The following is an 18,122-nucleotide window of genomic DNA, read 5'->3' as shown; positions in this document are numbered from 1 at the left end:
GTATAGGATACAGCAGGAGCAGTACTAATTCTATTTCCCAATGTTATCTACTATTAAAAAGTATTAATGTATCATTAGGGCATTTATTTGTAAACACACTGATACAACTAATTCTTGCTGGATGTCAGCTACATATTTTATATATAGTGGACATCTTAATGTCTTTGGGTTGGAATCGCCATGGTTAAGAATATGCAAAATCTACATTTTGAGTAATTTTTCACTAACTACAGAAAGTTCTCCCAAAGTTTGGATGACAGTTCCTCATTTCTCAAAAGTGCATATTTATTAGATATCAGTATTTTATTTGTTTATTTATTTATTTAAAATATAAGGCAGAGTTTTGGGCATTGCCTAAAATCTCCATTACAATATGGCGCCTGGCAGATGTTCGAGGGGCGTGTCTGAGGCTGCTGCGGTTGTTACATAAGATCAGACCACCGGCAGGGATAGGTCTGCTTTAGTTCTGGACACATGGACAGTGCGTGATCCCTATACTTTGCTTAAGGTGCCCCAGTGCATGCTCCACCCACGCCTGCATGACCTTTTTGCTAATTGGCTCCCCTACTGTGCATGTCCTTTGTGAGCTTTATAAGCCTGCATGCTTCTTCAATAAAGCGGTTCCTGCTTTGACAGAACTCATGGGTGCTTGTGGTGTGTTCATCACCTGTCGACCTTATCACTCTCGTTCGCCTTGTTGGGGAGTGTCTGTAGTGGCCCCTGCTGGTCAGGGGCCAGCCTAGGGCTTGAGACCCCAACAATAGAGTGACAGAGTGAGGGAATGATAGAGAAAGAGAGATTTTCCATTCACTGGTTCACTTCCCAAATGACCAGAACAGCCAGGTCTGGGTCAGGCCAAAGCCAAGAGTCAGGAACTCCATTCTGGTCTCCCACATGGGTGGTAGGGATCAAGTAAGAGGCCATCATTTACTGTCTTCCCAGGAACATTAGCAGAAAGCGGAGCAGACACTCAAACTGGCACTCCGAAATGGGATGCCAAAGTCAGAAGCAGAGGCTTTATCCAGTGTTCTACAATGCCAGTCTCAGGTATCAGTATTTTTAATTACTGCCAATCCATTATAACAAATATTGCTTTTAACAATTGTAAATGTTGATCATATTCCTATAGCTTTATTAATAAATTGTGTTTCATTTTCTTTCCTGTTTTTTTCACATCTCTTGTAACACTAGTCTCTGTTATGATTTCTAAGAGTTCATTTATAATGAAGTATGTGAACATTTTGTCATGCATTGCCAATGAAATATCATTTTTATCTTTTAATTTACTGAGATGTTTTATTTTATGTTTGCACAGAATTTGTGAACTGAAAAGAGGGAAGTTTATGGGGTCGGCACTGTGGCGCAATGGGTTAATGCCCTGGCCTAAAGCACCAGCATCTCATATGGGTGACGGTTCGAGACCTGGATGCTCTACTTCCAATCCAGCTCTCTGCTATGGCCTGGGAAAGCAGTAGAAAATGGCCCAAGTGCTTGGGCCCCTGCACCCGTGGGGGAGACCAGGAAGAGGCTCCTGGCTCCTAGCTTCGGATGGGTGCAGCTCCGGCCATTGCAGCCAATTGGGGAGTGAACCATCGGAGGGAAGACCTCTCTCTCTCTCTCTCTCTCTCTCTCTCTCTCTGCTTCTCCTCTCTTTGTGTACCTCTTTGTGTACCTCTTTCAAATGAATAAATAAATCTTCAAAAAAAGAAGAGGGAAGTTTATAGCAGTAAGCCTATGTCAAAAAATAGAAAATTTTTAAACAAGCAACCCAATGGTACATCTCAACTACCTAGAAAAGAAGAACAAAATTAACCTCAAATTAGTGAATGTATAGAAGTTACAACTATCAGAGCAGATACAACTGAAATGGAGACTTGAAATTCAATGCAAAATATCAATGAAATGGAATATTGGTTTTATGAAAACTTTAATTATACTTACCAAGAAAAAAAGAGAGAAGAGAACCAAGTGAAATCAGATTTTAAAAGGAGATATTTATAAGTAATACTACAGAAATGCAAAGAACCAATAAGGAATGTTACAACTATACACCAATAAGCAGGAAAACATGGAAGATATGGATGAATTTCTGGAAACATACCACCAACCAAAATTGCACCAGGAAGAAATAAACCTTGAGCAGATGAGCAGTAAGCATCAAGACTGAGTCAGTAATAATTATAATAATAATAAAAAAACTCCCAACAAAGAAAAGCTAGGGACCAGAGTTTTCTTTGAATCCTATTAAACTTTTGTGGAAGAATTAACACCAATTCTTCTCAAACTCTAAGAACAAAAATCAAAAGGTAGAGAACCCTTTTAACTTCATTCTATGAGGCAAACATTACCATGATACCAAAACCAAATAAGGACACAAAAACAATAAACCTATATCCCTAATGAATAGAAGGCAAAAATTCTCAACAAAATGCAACATCATCTCAAAAAGCTTGTGGAAAAATGAAAATAAATGATAAGCTTACTTTAGTGACAAACATTTTTACTTCACACATATTTTTTCATAATACACATATTCTGAAAAGGCTTTAAGATCTTTTGTATCATAAAATCAAGTTTAACAGTGCATCAAATAGATGACCCATCCATCATGAACAAGGGAAAATCATCCCAGGGATGCAAGGATGGTTTTGAAATATGAGAATCAGGCCGGCGCCGCGGCTCACTAGGCTAATCCTCCGCCTAGCGGCGCCGGCACACCGGGTTCTAGTCCCGGTCGGGGCGCCGGATTCTGTCCCGGTTGCCCCTCTTCCAGGCCAGCTCTTTACTGTGGCCAGGGAGTGCAGTGGAGGATGGCCCAGGTGCTTGGAGGGTGAACCAACGGCAAAGGAAGACCTTTCTCTCTGTCTCTCTCTCACTGTCTACTCTGCCTGTAAAAAAAAAAAAAAAAAAAAAAAAAAAAAAAGAAATATGAGAATCAGTAAAAATATTATATCACATCAACAGAATAAAGGATAAATCAGATTATCATATCAGTACATATCAAGAAAGCATGAAAAAATCAACATCCCTTCATTATAACATTCCTGAATAAATTATATATAAAGCAAGGTAGTTCAACATAACAAAAACTAAACCTAATAAACTCACAAGCAACATTGTATTGAATGGGGGAAAAGCCGAAAGCATTTTCTATAAGACCTGGAACTCGGCAAGAATGTCCACTTTCATCAGTTTTTTCAAAACAGTACTAGAACATTTAACCAGAGCAATTAGGCAAGAGTAAGAAATTTTTGAAAATATGAAAAAGGAAGAAGTCAAATTATTATTTTTTCTTTTATTTTGAAGTACCATCATACAGAATCACATCACATACAAAAACATAAAAATATGGAAATGCATATTATAAAAAAAAACTTTATATGAACTGCAAAAATTTTTGCACCAAAACCATTACTTTTCAATTACATTTTCCATGAACTTTTGATGTACCTTTACAAATAGAAAAATCTAAATATTCTGATAAAACACTATTCCAACACAAAGACAATCAGTAAGTTGTAGGATACAAAAATAATTTACAAAAGCATTTTCCACCAATAACAAACTTGCTATGAAATAAAATACTGAAAGTAATCAAATTCATAATAGCTATAAAAAGTCTAGGAATAAATTTAGTCAAGTATGTATAAGACCCCTATAATGGCAATTACAGAACACTGATGAAGAAAAGTTAAGAGGACACAGATAATTGGAAATTGTCATAAATTGTAAGAAAATATTATTAAAATAGACCAATTGATTTGACTTACAAATTCAATGCTATCTTCATCAAAATTCAAATTATATTATTTTTAGAACTAGTAAAAAACAATCTTAATATTCATATGGTCACACAAAAAGTCCTCAAATATGCAAAGCAGTCTTGGCAAGAACAAAGCTAGAGTCATCAAGATAAGCTATAGATCTGTAGTATGGTACTGATATCAAAGATAAACTATAGATCTATAGTATAGTACTGAAGTTAAAACAGACACAAGAACAAACAGAACAGAACAGAGATCACAGAAACAGATCCATATGTCTACACTCAACTGATTCTCTGCAAAGACACTAAAAATACACATTGTAGGAATTATAGAAGTTCAATACATGTTTCTCTGAAAACTGGATATGCAGAAGATCCATATGTCTACACTCAACTGATTCTCTGCAAAGACACTAAAAATACACATTGCAGAAATTATAGAAGTTCAATACATGTTTCTCTGAAAACGGGATATACAGAATATTGAAAACTGGCCCATAATTTTCACCCTATTGAAGAATCAGTTGAAATTGAATAAAAGATCTAAAACTATGGAAATACTAGAATGAAACAGAAGAACTGCAATTCACTAGTACAGACAATGGATCTTTTGTATTTGACCACAAAAGCATAGACAACAATAGCAAAACTCATTAAAGTAAGAAACTACTTCACAGCAAAGGAAACAACAAAGTGAAGTGACATCCAACAAAATAGAAGTGAACAGTTTCAAGTCTTTCACTGGACAGACAACAAGTCTTTCATTGGACAGACAATTAAAATTAAGATCCCTGTTAAATATAACAATGGGACTAAGAGAGGGAGGAGATGTACAGCTCTGCACATGCTCAATCGGACTTACCTACCATGGTAGAGCTAGAAACGTGCCAGGGGATTCCAATTCAATCCCATTAAGGTGGCATGTGCCAATGCCATCTTGTTAAAGTGATCAGTTTAAGTTCATAATTGATCATAATGATAGGATTAAGAGTCAAAGGGATCACATAAACAAGACTAGTATCTGCTAATAATAACTGATAGTATTAAAAAGGAGAGAACGATCCAACATGGGAAGTGGGATATACAACAGACTCATAGAATGGCAAATGTCCTAAACAGCACTCTGGCCTCAGAATCAGCCCTTAAGGCATTCAGATCTGGCTAAAAAGCCCATGAGAGTTTCCCAGGCATGGAAAGCCAAGACACTGTGACAAAAAAAAAAAATTACCTAAATGAAAGGTCCCTGTGAGTGAGATCCCAGTGGAAAGAATGGGCCATCAAAGAAGGAGGTACCTTTCTCTGAAGGGAGGAGAGAACTTCCATTTTGACTATGACCTTGTCTAAATAAGATCAGAGTTGGTGAACTCAAGAGGCTTCCATGGCCTTGGCAGCTCATGACAAGAGCCTCGGGTGGTTACTGACATCATAAATAAGAGTGTCAATTTTTAAATCAACAACAGGAATCACTGTGCACTTACTCCCCATGTAGGATCTCTGTCCTTAATGTGTTTTACTATGTGAATTAATGGTAAAACTACTACTCAAACAATACTTTATACTTTGTGTATCTGTGTAGGTGCAAACTGTTGAAATCTTTACTTAGTATATACTAAGTTGATCCTCTGTATATAAAGCTAATTGAAAATGAATCCTGATGAAGAATGGGATGGGAGATGGTGTGGGAGATGGGATGTATGTGGGTGAGAGGGAGGCTATGGAGGGAAAAACCCACTGTAATCTAAGGGCTGTACTTTGGAAATTTATATTTATTAAATAAATGTTGAAAAAAAGAATATATAGAAAATTCAGCATGAAGCAGTAAGAGATATCATCATCCAGCCCCCAATAGATGTTAAGGTGCATTCATGTTAAGAGGGGTGATGTGAGGAGTTAGATGGGTTAAATAGGTAGTCAGGGTGGTCCCAATGGAATTTGGGGTGTAAAATATTTGCTTCCTTCCCCAAAAAGGAAACAAGAACAAAATGTCTGCTGCTCTGGCTGGATGTCTGATTCTAATAAATCTTTCTAAATCGCAAAAACAAAAAAAATATAGAAAACTCAAAACTCTTTATTTAGCAAAACATTAAGGCATTGACTACAAGGTAAATTAAAAATATGTTAACTCAAAAATTTTAAAAAAGAAAAAGGAATGAAGGAAGGAAGAAGAGAGGAAAGATAAGAGGGAAGAAGGAAGGAAGGGGAAGTAGCATTGTATTCTTTGAACTGTATCTATGAAGTACATTAAATCTGTTCTATTTATAATATAATAAATAAAGTATGAAATTAGCAATGAGGATGACCAGAAAAGTAAACCTACTTGCAAAGAAAAAAATAAGAAACACAAAACCTCAAAAATAAAAAGAAATGAAGTAATCCAAGTAAAAATGGGTAAATGATATCAACAAATAATTTTCAAAGAAGAAATGCAAATAGCCAACAAATATGTGAAAAATATTCAGTATCATTAGCAGGCAAATTCATATCAAAATCACAATGACATATTTTTTTTTTGCCAAAGTCAGGGCAGCTATTAAAAAAACACAGGAAATAAGAAATGATAAAGGTGTGGAAAATGGGGATTGTTGTAAACTGATGATGGGAATGCTTATTAGTACAGCCATTAAGAAAAACAACATGGAGATTTCTCAATAAATTAAAAATAAATGTACTATATGATCCAGGTGTCCAATCCATGGGAAATAAAATCAGCATGTGAAAGGGTTACCTGAACTCATATGTTTATTGCAGCAATATTCAGAAAACTAGCATACAGAATCTACTTCAGTATGCACTGATGGGTAAGTGGGTAAAGAAAATCTAGTATACATACACAGAATATTATTCAGCCACAAAATGCGAAGTCTTGGAAATTGCAGAAAATGGATGAAACTGGAGGATATTATGTTAAAAGTGAAATAGACCAGTCACAGAACTATAAACAGCAATCATTCTCTAATATGTGGAAGCTAAGAAACATTGATCTGAACACAGAATGGTGATTACTAGAAGCTAGGAAGTGTGGGGTCAGGAGCAGATAGAGGGAAGTTTAATAACAGGCACTAAAACAGAAAGACTATGGTTCCACAATACAGTTGGGAGACTATAGTTCACAATAATGTATTATATACTGCATAAGTAGTGGAAGAGAGAAGCCTGTAGGTTTCCAATATAAAGATAAGGAAATTAAAATGCTAATTAATTTGATCAGTTTATGCTGCATGAATGTATTGAAATATCATACTTAATCTCATAAAATGTATAATCATTACATGTCAATCAAGAATACATCAATAAAGCATACTGGTACAGTTTGAAAAAAAAATAGTGGTGAGTATTTTGTGCAGCAGCTATGATGCAGCATGGGATACTCACATTCCACATTGCAATGCTTGGGTTCACATGCCAGCTCTGCTTCTGATTTCAGCTTTCTGCTAATGCACACCTTGGGAGGCAGATGATGACTCAAGTTTTAGGTCCCTGCCACCCACATGGGAGCCCTGGATAGACCCTGGGTAGAGTTTTAGACTTCTGGCCTTGCTCCAAATCAACCCTAACTGTTTGGAGCATTTGAAGGGTGAATCAGCAATTGGAAGATCGATCTCTCTCTCTCTCTCTCTCTCTCTCGATCTCTCTCGATCTCTCTCTCTCTCTCCTTTCTCCTCTCTTTCCTCTCTTGCCTCTCTCGCCTCTCTCGCCTCTCTCTCCTTTTTCCCTCACCTCCCCCCCCAGCTCCCTCCCTATCAATTGAATTGTTTTTATCTTTAAAATAAATACAAATAAATAAAATATAATTAATTACTTAAACACATTGCTTCAAATATATTTGCCCATTCTTTTCAGTTTCTTCTGGTAGAAGTATAAATCTAGTGTCCCCTATTGTGCAAAAAATAGGAGTCCCAAGAAATACTTATTACATTATTTTGTATTTTCATTATATTTCAAGCATTCTATACACAAAATTTAAAACCTGTGTACCGGGCTGGCGCCGCGGCTCACTAGGCTAATCCTCCGCCTGCAGCACCAGCACACCGGGTTCTAGTCCCGGTCAGGACGCCAGATTCTGTCCCGGTTGCCCCTCTTCCAGCCCAGCTCTCTGCTGTGGCCAGGGAGTGCAGTGGAGGATGGCCCAGGTCCTTGGGCCCCTGCACCCACATGGGAGACCAGGAAGAAGCACCTGGCTCCTGGCTTCGGATCGGAGCATCGCCGGGCACAATGCACCGACCATAGCAGCCAATTAGGGGCTGAACCAACGGAAAAAGGAAGACCTTTGTCTCTTTCTCTCTCTCTCACTGTCTAACTCTGCCTGTCAAAAAAAAAAAGTGTGTACCCTACAATATTTTTGCCATGAAGATGCTTCAATTTCACAAAAGCATAATTTAAACTATTTTTTCTATTTGACATATTATTATAAAAATAAATTTGATATACTAGTTAAAATGAACATCTCTTAGATGTTAGGAACAAAACTGTAACATAGTACTAGTAAATATATCCACCAAATTATACTATATTATATCCATGTTTCAGCTGATTTGGAAATTTTATTTCAACTTACACCCCAAACAGTTTATTTTTCTGCATAAGAAAGTAGAATAAATTGTTATCTGCAATGTCTGGGTTGACTAACACAATGAAGATTTTCTATAGTCAGTGGAGTAAGAGCCCCTGGATTAGATAATCTCTAAACTCACTTCTAAATTTGACAATATTTCATTCTATCTTTATATTAGAAATTGGATACATATACATATAAATTGAAGGATTTTTACACTGGAATTATTAAAGAAATAAGCGTGCAGTTGACTTAAAGATGAAAGCAATAATCACCATCATAGACTTGTGCATATCTTTTCTGTTCTCAAGTTTCAATATCTAAAATTTTTGTCACTAAACTATTAAAGATGACAGTATGCTCAGACTTCCATTTCTTAAAGCTATTTAAAAGTTACTCATCTTTCCAAAGAGGAACACAATACATGTCATTGCCCATCAATACAGTTTTAGTATCAGTGCCAGATGATCTCATAACCAAAAAACGAATACAAGACAAACTAATCAAGTTAATGAATAAGTTGCATAATTACACTGTTTATCAATATCATCCCTGTCATGACTAAGATGGTCTTATATTCATATAATCAAATGTAATAAACAAAATCAGAATGGAATTTTCCTCTTCATTTTTTTGAATTTTTTGACAGGCAGAGTGGACAGTGAGAAAGAGAGAGACAGAGAGAAAGGTCTTCCTTTTCCGCTGGTTCACCCTCCAATGGCCACCGTGGCCAGCGTGCTGTGGCCAGCGCACCACACCTATCCAAAGGCAGGAGCCAGGTACTTATCCTGGTCTCCCATGGGGTGCAGGGCCCAAGGACTTGGGCCATCCTCCACTGCACTCCCTGGCCACAGCAGAGAGCTGGGCTGGAAGAGGGGCAACTAGGACAGAATCCGGCACCCCAACTGGGACTAGAACCCGTGTGCCAGCGCCACCTAGTGAGCCGTGGCACCGGCCCCCTTCATTTTTTTGAACATGACATATATTTAGTTTACAAATCACTGAGCTCAGTTGTAATATCTGGCTATATAATAGAGAACTGATCAGAGGCCCATATATAATCAAGAGAAGAAGGAACATCACAGATGGCCATTCCATTCTAGATGCATAGACTATCTTTAAAACAATAGATCCATACTTACAATTTTTAAGGCAAAATCCTTTTGTCATATTTCTCTGTATCTCTATTTTTTCTCTGATAGCATTGGGCTATAAAATATCATTTTGCAATTTTTTAAAAGATTTATTTATTTATTTCAAAATCAGAGTTACACACACACAGAGAGAAGGAGAGGCAGAGAGAGAGAGAGAGAGAGAGAGAGAGGTCTTCCATACGCTGGTTCACTCCCCAATTGGCTGCTTGTGGGTCTCCCCCATGGTGCAAGGGCCCATGGACTTGAGCCAACTTCCACTGCTTTCCCAGGCCATAGCAGAGAGCTGGATCGGAAGTGGGGCAGCTGGGACTTGAAATGGCACCCATATGGGATGCCAGCACTGAAGGCGGTGGCTTTACCACCAAGGCACAGTGCCAGCCCCTCATTTTGCAATTTTTATAAATTGGTTTTTGTGAAATTCCTTGATTTAGAATCGAGTTATCTCCTGATAAAAAAAATCATAAATTGAAGCTAGTGTGTTAAAAATGCATTTATTACACTTGATCTCCCAAACATCACAGTTTAACCACACAATACATCACGGAGTATGGATTGTCTACCCTTGTGATCACATATCTGACTGGGAGATGCAGTTCACTGTTGCTGTCCAGCAATGAGAAAAGAGATTACAACATCCCATTAGCCTGGGAAACAGCCAAATTTCAAAATTCAAAGTAGAGTTTCTTATGAATATGTATGGCTTTCACATATTATAAAATAGAAAAAAAATGTAAGTTGAACTAATGTAAATTGGGGCTACCTGTATAAGCTTTATTATGTCCCTATATTTTGTAATCTCATATTGCCCAAATTTTATATGATGCCTGATCATTTTTGGTAGGGTCAAAATATTCCAAAGATCTTTACTGAGATTTTACATTTCTAGTATTGCAAAAGTTACATCTTTTAGGTTTTACATGAATTAAAATTCTGTAATGTTTTAGTATCAGTGTCCTAAAAACTACGAGGACACATTTTCATACTTCTCTCCATTTGACATATTTTGTTGTTTGTAATTTCCCTATTACTCCACTTTCAGTTTTGTGTAGTTACTACAGAAGTCTAGTTCTTGCAACTATTCAACTCTTTCATGAGATAATTTTACAACTTTTATGAAAGTTATAGGACTATAAAGACTTTAATAGTGAAATAAATGGAATATATCTTTCATCCAATATGAGACAGAAGCATTCATGACAGAACCTTAATATAGATAGCAAACATTTTCATTGTTTTTGTTATTTGTGTAAACAAATAATTTACAATTTAGTCAAAACTTTGGATTTCTATACTTTCTCAATCAATTTTAAAAATCACTGCTTCTGAAGTTGTGGGTTGAGGCAGGCATTGTAGCATAGAGGGTTAAGTCCCTGCATGGAAGGGCAGCATCCGATATGGGCGCCAGTTCAACTACCAGTTGTTGCATTTCTGATTCAGCTCTCCACTAATGTACCTGGGAAAGCAGCAGAGGATGGCCCACAGGCTTGGGCCCCTGCACCCAGGTGGGAGACCCAGATGAAGCCCCAGGCTCTTGGCTTTGGTCTGGCACAGTCCTGGCCATTGTAGCAATTTGGGGAGTGAACCAGCACAGTTAAGATTTGTCTCTCTCTCTCTCTTTCTCTCTCTTTCAAATAAATAATAAATAAATCCTTTTTTTAAATAAAAAAGAAGTTGTAGGTTACCTTCATTGATATTTCCTTTATGTGCAAGGCAAGGTATTATAGGTTATGCTATAAAATTTCAGCAATTCAATACAAGAACATGTTTACTCCTGCTTATTTTACACATCAATCTGTAGTTGGCAGGGGCCTATAGTCATCCTGCTTACTCAAGGACCCATATTGATAGATTCATACTCATCTTAAGTATTTTAGTTAACTAATTCTTTCTCTGGAAATAATTGTCTTATAGAGAAACTTGCCCTGGAAATAAAATTCTCCAGCTAGAATAATGATAATAAACAATAGGACTGGAAAAAATTGGGGGAAGTGATGAATATGTCTATAATCTGAACAGTTATCATGGTTTCACAAATGTATACACATTCCCAAAATCATCAAGTTACATAAATTAAGCATCTATACATATTTACATGCTATTTATGGCTCAATAAAATATTATAAAGATCCTCTTCTTTAGAGTGATCTTAAATTAGTTCTACATAGAACTCAATGAACAAATCTCAAGAGTCTCCATTCATGAGGCACAGATTTAATCCTGTAATGTATTCAGAAAGTGACCTGGACGTTATTTGCTAAGAGCATGATGTATTTTTAACACTTTTTTTACAGTAAATTTTATTTTTTTTTAAGTTTCATTTAATGAATATAAATTTCCAAAGTACAGCTTATGGATTACAATGGCTTCCCCCCCATAACGTCCCTCTCACCCGCAAACCTCCCCTTTCCCACTCCCTCTCCCCTTCCATTCACATCAAGATTCATTTTCATTTCTCTTTATAGACAGAAGATCAGTTTAGCATAGATTAAGTAAAGATTTCCACAGTTTGCACCCCCATAGAAACACAAAGTGAAAAATACTGACTGTTTGAGTACTAGTTATAGCATTAAATCACAATGTACAGCACATTAAGTACAGAGATGCTACATGAGGAGTAAGTGCACAGTGACTCCTGTTGTTGACTTAACAAATTGACACTCTGGTTTATGGCATCAGTAATCACCCTAGGCTCTTGTCATGAGTTGCCAAGGCTATGGAAGCCTTTTGAGTTCACTGACTCTGATCACATTTAGACAAGATTTAGACAAGGTCATAGTCAAAGTGGAAGTTCTCTCCTTCCTTCAGAGAAAGGTACCTCCTTGTTTGATGGCCTGCTCTTTCCACTGGGATCTCACTCGTGAAGATCTTCCATTTAGTGTTTGTTTTGTGTGTGTGTGTGTGTTTTTTTTGTTTGTTTGTTTGGTTTTTTTTTTTTTTTTTTTTTTTTTTTTTTTTTTTTTTTTTGCCAGAGTGTCTTGGCTTTCCATGCCTGAAATACTCTCATGGGCTTTTCAGCCAGATCTGCATGCCTTAAGGGCTGATTCTGAGGCCAGAGTGCTGTTTAGGACATCTGCCATTCTATGGGTCTGCTGTGTATCTCGCTTCCCATGTTGGATCGTTCTCTCCTTTTTTTATTCTATCAGCTAGTATTTGCAGACACTATTCTTGTTTATGTGATCCCTTTGTTTCTTAGTCCTATCATTCTGATCAATTGTGAACAGAAATGGATCACTGGGACTAGTGAGATGGCATTGGTAGATGCCATCTTGATGGGATTGAATTGGAATCCCCTGGTATGTTTCTAACTCTACCGTTTGAGGTAAGTCAGCTTGAGCATGTCCCAAATTGCACATCTCTTCCCTCTCTTATTCCCACTCTTATATTTAACAGCAATCACTTTTCAGTTAAGTTTCAGCACTTAAGAATAACTGTGTATTGATTACAGTATTCAACCAAAGGTATTAAGTAGAACAAACAAAAAAAATACTAACAGGGATAACGTATTAAGTTGTTCATCAATAGTCAGGGCAAGGGCTGATCAAGTCATTGTTTCTCATAGTGTTCATTTCACTTTAACGGGTTTCCTTTTTGGTGCTCAGTTAGTTGTCACCGACCAGGGAGAACATATGATATTTGTCCCTTTGGGAATGGCTTATTTCACTCAGCATAATGTTTTCCAAATTCCTAACAGGGATCACTTTTCAGTTAAAATTTAAACACCTAAGAATAATTTTGTGTGTTAATTACAGAGTTCAACCAATAGTACTAGAACAAAAAACAAATACTAAAATGGATAAAATATTACATTGTACATCAACAGTCAGGACAATAGCTGATCAAGTCACTGTTTTTCATAGTGTCCATTTCACTTCAACAGGTTTCCCCTTTGGTGCTCAGTTAGTTGTCGCCAATCAGGGAGAACATATGATATTTGTCCCTTTGGGACTGGCTTAATTCACTCAGCATGATGTTTTCCAGATTCCTCCATCTTGTTGCAAATGACTGGGTTTCGTTGTTTTTGACTGCTGTATAGTATTCTATAGAGTACATGTCCCATAATTTCTTTATCCAGTCTACTGTTGATGGGCATTTAGGTTGGTTCCAGGTCTTAGCTATTGTGAATTGAGCTGCAAAAAACATTAATGTGCAGACAGCATTTTGTTTGCCAATTTCATTTCCTTTGGGTAAATTCCAAGGAGTGGGATGGCTGGGTTGTATGGTAGGGTTATCTTCAGCTTTCTGAGGAATCTCCAGACTGACTTCCATAGTGGCTTGACCAATTTGCATTCCCACCAACAGTGGGTTGGTTTCCCTTTTTCCCCACATCCTCTCCAGCATCTGTTGTTGGTAGATTTCTGTATGTGTGCCATTCTAACTGGGGTGAGGTGAAACCTCCTTATGGTTTTGATTTGCATTTCCCTGATTGCTAGTGATCTAAACCTTTTTTTCATGTGTCTGTTGGCCATTTGGATTTCCTCTTTTGAAAAATGTCCATTGAGGTCCTTGGCCCATCTCTTACGTGGGTTGTTTGTTTTGATGTTGTGGAGTTTCTTGATTTCTTTGTAGATTCTGGTTATCAACCCTTTATCTGTTGCATAGTTTGCAAATATTTTTTCTCGTTCTGTCGGATGCCTCTTCACTTTCCTGACAGTTTCTTTTGCAGTACAGAAACTTCTCGATTTCATGCAATCCCAAATGTTAATTTTGGCTTTGACTGCCTGTGCTTCTGGGGTCTTTTCCAAGAAGTCTTTGCCAGTACCTTTATCTTGCAGCGTTTCTCCAAGGTTCTCTTATAGTTTGATGGTGTCAGGTCGTAGATTTAATTCTTTAATCCATGTTGAGTGAATTTTTGTGTAAGGTGAAAGGTAGGGGTCTTGCTTCATGATTCTGCATGTGGAAATCCAGTTTTCCCAGCACCATTTATTGAATAGACTGTCCTTACTCCAGTGATTGGTTTTGGATCATTGATCAAATATAAGTTGGCTGTAGATGTTTTGATTGATTTCTGGTGTTTCTGTTCTGTTCCATTGGTCTATCCATCTGTTTCTGTACCAGTACCATGCTGTTTTGATAACAACTGCCCTGTAGTATGTCCTGAAATCTGGTATTGTGATGCCTCTGGCTTTGTTTTTGTTGTACAAGATTGCTTTAGCTATTTGAGGTCTCCTGTGTCTCCATATGAATTTTAGCATAATTTTTCCAAGTCTGAGAAGAAGGTCTTTGGTATCTTGATTGGTATTGCATTGAATCTATAAATTGATTTTGGGAGAATGGACATTTTGATGATGTTGATTCTTCCAATCCATGAGCATGGAAGATTTTTCAATTTTTTGGTATCCTCTTCTATTTCTTTCTTTAAGGTTTTGTAATTTTTATCGTAGAGATCTTTAACGTCCTTGGTTAAGTTTATTCCAAGGTATTTGATTGTTTTTTGTAGCTATTGTGAATGGGATTGATCTTAGAAGTTCTTCCTCAGCCATGGCATTGCCTGAGTATACAAAGGCTGTTGATTTTTGTGCATTGATTTTATATCCTGCTACTTCGCCAAACTCTTCTATGAGTTCCAATAGTCTCTTAGTAGAGTTCTTTGGGTCCCCTAAATAAAGAATTATATCATCTGCAAAGAGGGACAGTTTTAGTTCTTCCTTCTCAATTTGTATTCCTTTAATTTCTTTTTCTTGCCTAAGAGCTCTGGCTAGAACTTCCAGGACTATATTGAATAGCAGTGGTGAGAGTGGGTATCCCTGTAAGGTACCAGATCTTAGTGGAAATGCTTCCAACTTTTCCCCATTCAATAGGATGTTGGCCATGGGTTTTTCATAGATTGCTTTGATTGTATTGAAGAATGTTCCTTCCATTCCCAGTTTGCTTAGAGTTTTCATCATGAAAAGGTGTTGTATTTTATCAAATGCTTTCTTGGCGTCTATTGAGATAATCATATGGTTTTTCTTCTGCAGTCTGCTAATGTGGTGTATCACATTGATTGTTTTGCGCACATTGAACCATCCCTGCATACCAGGGATAAATCCCACTTGGTCTGGGTGGATGATCTTTCTGATGTGTTGTTGCATTCTATTGGCCAGAATTTTATTGAGGATTTTTGCATCTATGTTCTTCAGGGATATTGGTCTGTAATTCTCTTTCAGTGCTTCATCTTTTTCCGGCTTAGGAATTAAGGTGATGCTGGCTTCATAGAAAGAATTTGGGAGGATTCCCTCTTCTTCGATTGTTCTGAATAGAATAGTTTGAGAAGAATTGGAGTTAGTTCTTCTTTAAATGTCTGGTAGAATTCAGCAGTGAATCCATCTGGTCCTGGGCTTTTCTTTGTTGGGAGGGCCTTTATTACTGTTTCAATTTCTATCTCAGTTATGGGTCTGTTTAGGTTTTCGATGTCTTCCTGGTTCAATTTAGGTAGGTTGCATGTGTCCAGGAATCTATCCATTTCTGATAGGTTTCCCTGTTTGCTGGCATACATCTCCTTGTAGTAATTTCTGATGATTCTTTTTATTTCTGTGGTGTCTGTTGTTACGTTTCCTTTTTCATCACGGATTTTACTGATTTGGGTCTATGCTCTTCTTTTTTTAGTTAGTTGGGCCAATGGGGTGTCAATTTTGTTTATTTTTTCAAAAAACCAGCTTCTCATTTGGCTGATTTTTTGGAATGTTTTTCTTGATTCAATCCTGTTGATTTCTTCTCTGATTTTAATTATTTCTCTTCTCTTACTAGGTTTGGGTCTGGTTTGCTGCAGATTTTCTAGATCCTTGAGATGCATTGCAAGCTCATCTATTTGGTGCCTTTCCAATTTCTTGATGTAGGCACCTATTAATATAAACTTTCCTCTTAACACTGCTTTTGCTGTATCCCATAAGTTGTGGTATGTTGTGCTGTTATCCTCATGTACTCCCAGAAAGTTTTTGATTTCTCTTTTAATTTCTTCTATGACCCATTGTTCATTCAGGAGCATGTTGCTCAATCTCTATGTTTTTGCATATGCTCTAGGGATTCCTGAGTTGCTAATTTCCAACTTCATTCCTTTATGTTCTGGGAAGCTGCATGGTATGATTCAAATTCTTTTAAATTTGCTGAGACTTGCTTTATGGCCTAGTATGTAGTCAATCCTAGAGAAGGTTCCATGTACTGCTGAGAAGAATGTAAATGCTTTATGTGTAGGATGAAAAGTTCTGTATATATCTGTTAGATCCATTTGGGCTATAGTGTCATTTAAATCTACTGTCTCCTTGTTGATCTTCTGTCCTATTGATCTGTCTATTTCTGAGAGTGGAGTACTGAAGTCCCCCAGTAATATTGTATTGGGGTCTAAGTCTTCCTTTAAGTCCCTTAACAAATCTTTTAAATAAACCGGTGCCTTGTAATTAGGTGCATATACATTGATAATTGTTATATCTTCCTGTTGAATTGATCCCTTAATCATTATATAGTGCCCCTCTTTGTCTCTCCTAACAGTTTTTGTGGTAAAGTTTATGTTGTCCAATATTAAGATGGCTACGCCTGCTCTTTTTTCATTTCTGTTGGCATGGTATATCTTTTTCCAGCCTTTCACTTTCAGTCTGTATGGATCTTTGTTGGAAAGATGTGTTTCTTGTAAGCAGCAAATAGATGGGTTTTGTTCCTTAACCCAATCAGCCAATCGGTGTCTTTTAACTGGACAGTTCAGGTCATTAATGTTCAATGTGACTATTGATAAGTGGTAACTTTGCCCTGCCATTTGCCAAAGATAAGTTCTAATATATGTTTCGAACTTCCTGTGATCTGCTGTGATGTTTCCTTCCTTTACCTTCTTTCATATTGATGACCATGTTTCTGTGTTTCTGTGTGTAACACATCTTTAAGCTTCTTTTGCAGGGCTGGACGAGTGGCAACAAATTCTTTCAATTTCTGTTTGCTGTGAAAGGTCCTTATTTCACCTTCATTCACAAATGAGAGCTTTGCAGGATATAATATTCTGGGCTGGCAGTTTTTCTCTCTTAGTACCTGGGCTATATCTTGCCATTCCCTCCTAGCTTGTAGGGTTTCTGATGAGAAGTCTGCTGTGAGTCTGATTGGAGATCCTCTGAGAGTAATCTGACATTTCTCTCTTGCACATTTTAGGATCTTTTCTTTATGTTTCACTGTGGTGAGTTTAATTACAACGTGTCGTGGTGAGGATCTCTTTTGGTCACATTTATTAGGGGTTCTATGAGCTTCCTGTACTAGGATAACTCTGTCCTTCTGCAAACCTGGGAAATTTTCTGCTAGTATCTCACTAAAAAGGCCTTCTAATCCTTTCTCCCTCTCCATGCCTTCAGGAACTCCTAGAACCCGAATGTTGGGTTTTTTAATAGTATCCTGAAGATTCCCGACAATATTTTTTATATTTCTAATTTCCTCTTCTTTTCTTTGGTTTGACTGTATATTTTCCTGTTCTCTGCCTTCTAAGTCCGATATTCTCTCTTCTGCTTCACCCATTCTGTTTTTAAGGCTCTCTAATGTATTTGTCATTTAATCTATTGAATTCTTCATTTCATTATGATTTCTCGTCACTATCATAGTTTCATGTTCTACTAGTTGTTTCATTTCGATTCCTCCTTAATATTTCATTTTCACGAGATTTTCTATCTTGTCCATTAAGGATTTCTGTAGTTTGAGTATT

This window comes from Oryctolagus cuniculus, chromosome X (assembly GCF_051225735.1).
Source record: "Oryctolagus cuniculus isolate XC-2025 breed Fujian yellow rabbit chromosome X, ASM5122573v1, whole genome shotgun sequence".
Classification (NCBI taxonomy): domain Eukaryota; kingdom Metazoa; phylum Chordata; class Mammalia; order Lagomorpha; family Leporidae; genus Oryctolagus; species Oryctolagus cuniculus.
Note: the sequence above shows the minus strand (reverse complement) of the source record.